The following is a 9,491-nucleotide window of genomic DNA, read 5'->3' as shown; positions in this document are numbered from 1 at the left end:
TCTTGGTGGTGGGATAAGGGTGTGTGATTGCTACAGAGGAAGGGGCCAGTGCCCCTAACTGCCGGGCACTTTCTGGCCCCTAGACTGATGGCCTGGGCCCCTCCTCTTGCAAAGGTGCCAGCTGAAGTTGTTTGGAGACAAAGGGATAGTGACCTCCTGGCCCGGAAGGAGCGGGGTTGAGCAGAGAGAGGGCTGGAGGGAGGTTAGTCTGGAGCTACCTGGGATAGGAGTGAATTGCAGACCTAGGGGTCTGGCTCTCATGCCCCCAGAATGACCCGGCCGATGGGGTTGTTCGACTGTATCTACAAGTCTGTTTAGGACTCGTTTCCTTGCATTCGATAAACCTCTGTTTTGCTGGCTGAGAGGTCACGTCTGACTGCAAAGTGGGGGTGCAGAACCCTGTTGGCTTCCCCAGACCCCGCTGGGTGGGCCGCTGTTGGAAGCCCACAGGGGAGAGGATGCTGAAATTTGCTCCAAGGGAACCCAGGAGGTGAAAGCGGTTGGCTTCTTGCCCTGAAACAGTCTGCTCCAAGGGAGAGGGCTCCCCAAAGTCCTGACACAAAATGGCTTTATTGTGGGGGGCAGTTCCAGAGCATTGCCCGGGGCTCCGTGACACGGTTGCAGCGGGGGAGATACTGCACCCGTGTGAGGCGCTTCTGCAGTTAAGTGACTTTGGGAGCATAAAACAGGAGGGCTAATGAGGACCAGGGCGTACTGAAGCTCAGAGAGGGACGGGTTTCGGGGCAGTTAAACCTCGAATTGTGTGACCAGCGGAAGGCTGTTGGAGTAACAGGGTTCCCCCTGAGGATTGCAGCGAGCAGTCTCAGGGGCGGAGAGGCTTGACGCTTCGACCCTGGGAGAGAGAAGGATTGCAGTAGCAGGGTTCCCTGGGATTGCAGGAGCAGTCCCAGGGGCAGAGGAGTCTGCAAGCTCGACCCTGGCAAAGAGGTGGTGATCACGGAAGGCTGGCACACCAGGGGTTCTTCCTGGAAACCATGGGGCCAAACGAGCACATAGGTCCTGTGAGTCCAGAGCCACTTGGGAGCGGTTGAAGTGATGCCTATCACCAGCTCCTTAGAAGCGACATTGTGTTCCTGTGCACAAAGAGAGAGTTACGCATGGGGGAAGTTACCAAGGCCAGTTAATCCTGCAAGCTGGGAGAGGCGGCCGCTTCTGGGGAGCAGATTCCTGACACAGATGGTGCTACAGAGGATCTGGGGCAGCAGCCAGGCACTCTGAGAGTTCTGTCCCACCGACAAGGATCTTCACGATTTGGGTTCCCCATCAGGGGATCAGAGATGGATGGGATTGGAGCGAGCCGAGATGAGCGAGGGAGGCCATGAGAGGATCAAGAGGCTGTGGAAAGCTTGCAGGAGAAGCAAGCAGCAGCACGACTGGTGATTGTGTGGAGTGGAGAGACATAGGGGCTGCCAGGTTCGTGGGGAAACACGCCTGCAGGGGCGAGGCCCTGGGACAGAGGGAACTTGTGGTGTGCAAGCGCAGCATGCTGGACTGTGGGACCTGGTGAAGGTCCTGGGTGACCCTCGCCCTGCCTATGGCCGGGATCCCTGTGCAGACGCAGGAGGGGTCAGGATGGTCTGGTCATTTGGGGTTCTCAGGATATCACTGGGAGGCCCTGTTGGGTGGTGGACTGTCTCCCCTTGACAGGATCCGACCCTGTCCTGTACTGCCGGGGTCTTGAATTAAATCCAGGGAACCACTTGGCTGGATGGGATATTGGTCAGTGAAATGCAAATGACCTGGCTGGCAGGGGGAGGGGTTGCTGGACTCAGGGATACCTTGCCTACCTGTAACCCAGCCCCTGGGATGAGGGGGAGCGGGGAGATGCTTCCTGCCCCCCTGCACACCGGAGAGGGGCTCACGCTGCTCTGATGTTGAGACCAGAGCAGAGAGCTCGCTTGGCCTGCCCCCACTGGACAGCCAGGGCAGCGCTGAGACGTGGCGAGCTGAGACCCAGCTGAGTGGGGACACCCAGCAGGGCAGGGCAGCTGGCAACAGGTTTTGCCTGCGTCCAGCGTTGCTGCTGGGAAATGTTATACGCAGGGAGGGAGCTACGACAAGGCTCAGGGAGGCTGTGACCCCAGGCCCAGCCAGTTGAGGGGGCAGGGTCCCACTTCCCTGCCCAGCAGCTGAATCAGACCGAGCGCAGAGGGTCCCCTCCTTGGCGAAGCTGAGGGAACTTGCTGGCCACAGCGCTGCCAAACCCCCTTGGGGAAGGCTGCAGGGACAGAGTCCTGCGGGAGAAGGGTTCCTGTTCCCGGGAATGGCTCCCCAAGGGGAAGTTGAACTGAGGGGAATCTTGGAGGCAGCTTGGTGGTCCCCAGGGAATCACAGGGTTCTTCCCTCTCAAGCTGCTGGATGGGAGGAGAGTGAGGGGCCCCTGAACCGAAAGGGGGAGGATGAAAGGAGAGGGAAAAACCCTCTGGTGGATCTTCCCTGAGGTGGGAGCCAATCTCCCCATCAGGTGTTCCCCATTCAGAGTCATGGAAAGCAACACAGATCCTGGAGGGGAGAGTCAAGGATATGCTGGCTTAGATGGATTCCAGCCGTTTTAACAGCCCATGGGCCTCATTCCGTGGGGCTGATCCCAAGGGGAGCGGGGGATGGTCTGGTTTCCAGTGGGGGGGCCGTCAGAGCTTAAAGCCATCACAGCGTCCGATTGCCGACCCCATGCCTAGGCTGGGAGATTCTAGCAAGCAGGGGGGGATGAGAACTGGGCCCTGGCAGCACTGATAACTTGTACATCTTTTAGCCAGACTGGGAGGAACAGGTGTCCAGGGGAGATGGTGCTGGGCTGCCTCAAGGAGGTGGGACTGACGGGTAAAGTTGGAAAGTATAATGATGGGGATGGCAGAGGTGTTGATATCTGGGCCACAAGGTGGGGTGGGCCCAAGCCCGAGCTGTCAGGGCCAAGATTGGGGGCTTCTTAACCAGAGAAGCCCGAATCGCAGCCCAGAGTGCTGGGAGTAAGACCCTGTCCCCAGTTTAAACACCCAGGAGTATTGGGTGGCAAAGGGGTAAAGGCCGCATAAAACCTTTGCCACACGCGCCTGCAAGGCCATCAAGCACACTCAAGCCAAGAGAGGGCACAAAACTGGGAGGGCTGGTGTTGTAATCACCCCAAGGGAAATGGGAAGATGCTGGGGCATCATGGGAACGTTGGTGAGTTCGAACATTCCCCAGGTTCACTGCTGGAGTTGACCTGGCTCATTCGGTCTCGAAGGGGGAGAAGATGTGACGCACTGGGACTGTCCTAATGTCTTGCTTAATACTGTGTTGGTGCCTCAGTGTCCCTAGGAGTTCTTAAGTATCTTAGGTGGTGGGATAAGGGTGTGTGATTGCTACAGAGGAAGGGCCAGTGCCACTACACTGCCGGGGCACTTCTGCCTCCTAGCAACTGAATGGGCCTGGGCCCCTCCTCTGCAAAGGTGGCCAGCTGAAAGTGTTGGAGACAAAGGGATCAGGTGACCTCGCTGGCCGCAGGAAAGGAGCTTGAGTCAGAGAGGAGGGCTAGGAGGGAGGTTTAGCTGGAGTCCCCGGGGATAAGGAGTGAAGTGCAGACCTTAGGGGTCTGCTCCTGCCCCCAGAATGGCCCGGCCGAGGGTCTGGTTCGCTGTAGTCTACAAGCTTCTATTTTAGCCTGTCCTGTCATCGAATAAACCTCTGTTTGCTGGCTGAGAGTTCACGTCATGGACTGCAAAAGTGGGGGTGGCAGAACCCTGTGGCTTCCCCAGGACCCCGGCTGGGTGGGTCGCTGTGGGAAGGCCCCACGGAGGGGCAGAGGATGCTGAATGCTCCCAAGGACGAGACCCAGGAGGTGAAGACGTGGTGAGCTTCTTGCCCTGAACAAGTCTGCTCCAAGGGAGAGGAGGCTCCCCAAAGTCCTGACTGGCTTAGTGGGGAGCAGTTCCAGAGCATTGCCCGGGGACTCCGTGACAACTAGCAGCCACGTGGAGCGCTCCCAGGCATGGCTCTGAGGCACCACAGGCTGGGCAGATCTGCTGTGCTGAGCGCAATGATCTCACTTGGGGCCGCTGCTTCCCTCTTTACCATAAGTAGGCTGAACCGTGCTCTTGTTCCCAGGGAAAGTCCCGCAGCTCTTCCCAGCCCCGCCAGGAAATCTAGAGGAAAACGCACCACCCGGCCTCAGAATCTAGAGGCAAAAACCAGGGGGCCGGATTGGCTTGGGCGCTTGGGATGCAGGAATAGCAACCATCCTGTGAGGTGAACCCCAGGCCTTCTCCCATGCTCCACAGCCAAACCCCAAACTGCATGACCTCCCTGGCTTTTGGAGAGGAAAATCCTGCAGGCTCCTGGGGAGCATGTGCAGGTGATCAGGAGCAGCGGGCACAGACTGCAGGGGGAACTGGGACAGATGCTTGGCGGGGCTGGGAAGTGTTGGTCCCCTGGGGTTGGGGGGCTCCTAGACCCTTTGCTTCTCTGCCTTGTTGAACAGGGTGGAAAAACCTCTGAAGTGTGTCTCATGCCAGGGCAGGTGCAACAACTGGTCAAGTGGGTGTGGGGCCTCTGCGTGGGTGAGGCCCAGGTGGGTGGGTCCTGGGCTGCTCCTGGCCTTTGGCTGGGAGCATTCAGAGCACATGCTAGAAACAGGAGAGGAGAAAAGAAATATACTTCCAGCAGAGAGAACCCCTGTCCCAGCCCCTGCCCCAGGGGATCCTCCAGAAGGTGTGGGGATGCCATTGGACCTGCCTGGGCGGATCCTCCAGGGAGGCTGGGGGCCAAGGGCACATAGGGAGAGACAGGGAGGGTGGTGGACTCGGGGGGAGGGTGTGGGGGGCCAGGGCAGAGGCAGGGATCCTTTGGGGCAGTGGTTACACACACCCCGGGGTACATCAACTCCTCCAGCTGCTGTGCAGTTCCAGAAGAGGCTGCCCAGAAAGCACCAGCGAGCGCAGCACAAGCTGGAACTCGTGTCCCCGGCTCTGCTGCCCCAGGAGCAGGGCGCTGCCGGGATGGTTTGGCAGTGAGCTGGAACTCGGGGTGCGCCGCCCCGCGGGGTCCGGGGGCGCGACAAGCGGCTGTGACAGGGCGCTGAGCGGACAGTCGCGCCGCGGCGCAGAGCGCAGGCGGCCGGGGCACCATGAGCTGCTTGGGCTGCTGCGGCAGGCCCGAGCCCACGGGCGGCGGAGCCCCGTCCCCCGGTGGGCTAACGGGCCCCGAGGACGCCCGGGCGGCTGGCACGAGCACTTCCCCCTGGCCCGCGGGCGGCGGCCAGTCCCCCGTGGACATCCGGGGCCAGCAACGCGCTAGACGCCGCCCTGCGCGCCGCTGCAGTTCGGCTACGAGGCGGCGGCGGCGCAGGCAATCGCCAACAACGGGCACACGGTGCAGGCGCAGTTCGGGAGGGCGCGGAGCTGGCCGGGGGGCCCCTGGCGGGCCGCTACCGCCTGGCGCCAGCTCCACCTGCACTGGGGCTCGGGGCCGGAGCAGGGCTCGGAGCAACGCTGGAGGGGCGCCGCTTCCGCGCCGAGCTGCACCTGGTGCACTGGCTGGCCCGCTACCCGCGGCTGAGCGAGGCGCTGAGCCGCCCCGACGGGCTGGCGGTGGGTGGCCGTGCTGCTGCGCCTGGGCCCCCCTGCCCGGGCCTGGAGCCGCTGCTGGGGGCGCTTGGGCTTCCGTGCGCACCCGGGACACACAGGCCCCTGCCCCGCCCTTCCAGCCGCGGGAGCTGCTGCCCGCCTGCGCGACTTCTGGACCTACCCGGGCCGCTGACCACCCCGCCGCTGCTTGAGGCGTCACCTGGCTGGTGCTGCGGGAGCCCGTGGCCATCGGCGCCGAGCAGCTGGGCGCCCTGCGCGGCCTCCTGAGCAGCGCGGCCGGCGAGCCGCCCGCCCGCTGCAGGACAACTGGCGGCCGTGCCAGCCGCTGCACGGCCGGGAGCTGCGGGCCAGCTTCCGCTGAGCGCCAGGCCCGGCCCGGCCCGCTCAATAAACACCCTGCCACGCTGCTCCCAGGCTGCCTCCTTCCCCGCGCAGCCGGGCTCGGAGCGTCCCCCCACCTCCCGGGGCACTGGCAGGGCAGGAACCTGGGCAGCGGCCTCTGCCCTCAGCGGAGCCGGGGCAGGAGGGGATCCTGGCGGCAGGGGCTTTGGAGAGGGGACTGCCGGGGTGGCACAAACCTCCCCAGCACTGGGACAACGGCTCTGGCCCTAGGCTAAACTTCCCCCGGCGGCGGCGTCTCTGGGGAACCCAGGCCGGCGGCGCGTGTGTACAGGGATTGCCACGGGCTACAGCAAGGAGGGGGAAGGGCTCTTCCCAGCACATTAGGAACGGGAGAGACCCGCACCTCGTACTGAAGCTCTAACAACATTCCCCCCAGGCCAGGGCTGGAGAGCCTACAGCACTTGTAATACAGGCACCGGAGAGCCCAGCCTCCCACCCCTGACTGGGGCCAGGGGCGACTTAAACTGTTACACACGCGGGGGGAGAATGGGACACACAGTGCAGCTTAGTTAAAGGCAGCTCAGTATCTCAATACACCCAAACAAGCTGCTTTTATACCAAACTGGGCCTATGCGCCCAGGAATGTCAGTAAGCCAACTTGAAAACAGATGTAGGTTTCACTCCTACAGCTTTGACTCTGGCAAGCATCTGCCCCAGCCAGCACAGGTGAGTTGTTCAGGAAGCTGAAGGACAGAGTTGACCTTGCTGCCATTCAAGGGACCTTGGAGTTCAACACTCTGACACCCCCCACGGTCAAACTCCCAGGCCTGGAGCACACACGGTTGGCAGCAAGCAGCCCTAGCCCAGACCAACCCTGCAGCAGGAACTGTAAGAGTGGTTTTTTGGCCTTCTTAGGACAGCAACAGCTAGAACTAGGACAGAGGGGGAAGGGGAGACGTTGGCCTAGGGGTCTGGAGCAGCCTCCTGGGCAGCAGCATACTCCCGATAGACCTGAGCTGGTGCCTGTCTGAAAACAGCCCCCAACAGAACTATGGTGATAGGCATCTGCTAAGCTACATGGGGGAGAGAGAGAGTGTATAGACTGAGGCTGGCTTCCTGGGACAATGCCCACAACACCCAGGTAGCAGGGGAGAGATCCACTGCAAAGCTGTTACCATAACGCCCTGGACAGCAGGATGCCCCCAGACAGCCAGGGTTATGGAAGACTTAGACCACCAGGGGGCATCACAAGAAAACAAATGACAACAGAATTGGCCCAGGCAGAGGCGCCTCCAGGACAGGCAAAAGGGCTGAACTGTTCCTCACTGGGGTGTGGGGGGGAAGGGAACATTTGCTAAAGCAGAGAAAGAGAGAGAAGGAACAGCAGGCTCAGAGGTCTTGGGGGTAGGAAAAGCCAGGCAGACTTGGGCTGGGAGACCCAGGGAAGATGGGAAATTGGATGACGCTAGAGTAGGCCTGCAAATGCAATAGGAAAGAAGCCAACTCTAGCCCATGACTGATCCTATTACAGCACCACCCCTCTACTGGCCTGAGACCTCAGCTGCTAGGGTGAAAGGCCAGATGACAGGCAGGTGAACTAGCTGGCACAGGGGAAAGCAGGACAGCCTGCAACAGGGACAAGCTTAGCATGGAAATATTGTATTACTTTGTACACCTGCCTTTCATCAGAGGCCCTCCCAGCACTCTACAACCACCAGTTAGTTTAGAAGCTGTTTCCTTTCTTAGAGGGGGGGAACGCAAGGCACGGAAGTGCCACAATGGCTCACTAAAATCTGTAGCTGAGCCAGTAGCCCCCAAGAGGTCAGGCCTGTTTTGTGAGCACCAACATATTCTCTCTCCTCTGTGCATTCAAATATTGCTGCGATAACTGCAGCCTCTGTTACTGTAATCACTACTTACATACTGTACTCCCCCAGGCCACCACAGTAGCTCCTTTTACACAGGTGTGCGCGGGGGAGAGGAGTTACACTGCATGAAGAGTTAAAGTAGCAGGGCACAAAATGTGCCCAGTCAATTTGCCTTGGGAAACATCAACACATTAACTTCCCTCTCTTCAAATTCACTCCCTGAGCTGAGAGAGGCTTGTTTGAAAGGGGAGTGTTTGTACAGAGGATTTATAAACACGCTAACTCAGAAGGAAAATAGCCTTTCTAAATCACACAGCAGAAGAAGAAAACCCACTTAGGCAAATAGCCAGAACAAAACCCAGACAGCAACAGTGGCACATGTTGTTAGAATCCAGCTGTAGTGAGAGTTGGCTGAAGGCCTGTGTGGTACAGGAGCAGTGAGGCTCCAATTACACACCGCACTGTGCAGAGACTTCAACAAGTAACCCTCACAACAGGCTGGGGAGTGAGTAAATAGTACCTTGAATGGCTAGGGAACCCACACAGGGTGGCTGGTTCAAGCCCACACAGCAAGTCAGTGCAAGAGGGCTAGAGCGCCATCCAAACAGCCACAGGTTTACCCTGATTTGAAATGAAAATGGATGGATTAGTCTCTCATGTCTCTGCCTAGACCTAAAATACTCCAGCTAGGAGTTGCAAAGGCACACAGACAGAGTGTGGGCTGGTAAGCTCCTTCCTGATCCTGTCATCTGCATGCCAAAGCTGCTCCTAGGGCCAGGCCAGCCATATGAAGGGTCAGTCTCAAAGCGGAGAGGAAAGGAAGCATCAAGAAACTACTGATCATTTGGAGACACAGCAGCATGGTTTGAGGATCTGTGGAGGCAGTAGAGAACGATCTGCTGTCTGTCTCATATCTTCGAGGCTAGTCTGGCACTCCCCAGTTTGGGAAATGCTGTTCTAAAGCCCTAAGTCATCCTTGCCTACAGTAGTTTTGCATCCTTTACTCCAGTAGCTCGGACCCTTGGACCCTGACCAGTTTCCTCTTTAGTTCAAGAGAGCCAATGAAATTAGTTGCTTTTTCTGCAGGAGCCTGCCAGGGGGACAGAAACAGGCCAAACCCCATCCCTGCACATCCCTGCTCTGAACAAGCAATTTTAAGTACCCACCTCTGCTAGGGCCTGGGTTCATCACCACGCAGAGAGGTAGACACCCAAGTATTTTGGATATGACATTGGACTGAAGCAGATGGTATGAACCCCAGTAATGTGTGAAGCGCCCTGGTGCCAAGACCCAATTATTCTGGCAGTGTGGGCATCACTACAGGGATATGGCCATTGGTGGAGAACAGCCCCTCCTTAGCCTGCCAGGAACACACAGTTCCTATTATTCAACCCATCTGTGTATTATATAAGCTTGTACATCACCATCCCTGCGGTTAGTTGACATGGCCAGAGCTCACCAACCCCACACTGGCTCAGTAGTCTCTTCTCCCCCCTGCGTTATTCTAGAGCATTACAAAGTATGACCTCCACCGCTTTCCCTCTGAGAACTGCTGGGACAGTCTCAGCCAACTGCCTCCCACAAGTTCAGCACAAAATCAAGAGAGAGGGAGAGAACTCCAGTGCCCTCCCCCCCCCCCCAAGATACAACACACACTTCCATAGCATTTCACCTCCTCCCAGCCACCTCGCCATGGGGG

General features: G+C 59.0%; 1 pseudogene; it reads left to right on the top strand.

Moving 5' to 3' along the window:
• The first annotated feature begins 3,171 nt into the window (after window positions 1-3,171).
• On the top strand, window positions 3,172-5,943 carry LOC116829717 (carbonic anhydrase 2 pseudogene; annotated as a pseudogene).
• Window positions 5,944-9,491: the final 3,548 nt, after the last annotated feature.

Source organism: Chelonoidis abingdonii, chromosome 20 (genome assembly GCF_003597395.2).
Source record: "Chelonoidis abingdonii isolate Lonesome George chromosome 20, CheloAbing_2.0, whole genome shotgun sequence".
Lineage (NCBI taxonomy): Eukaryota > Metazoa > Chordata > Testudines > Testudinidae > Chelonoidis > Chelonoidis abingdonii.
The sequence above is the reverse complement of the archived record's forward strand: the minus strand, read 5'-3'. Positions and strand labels throughout refer to the sequence as shown.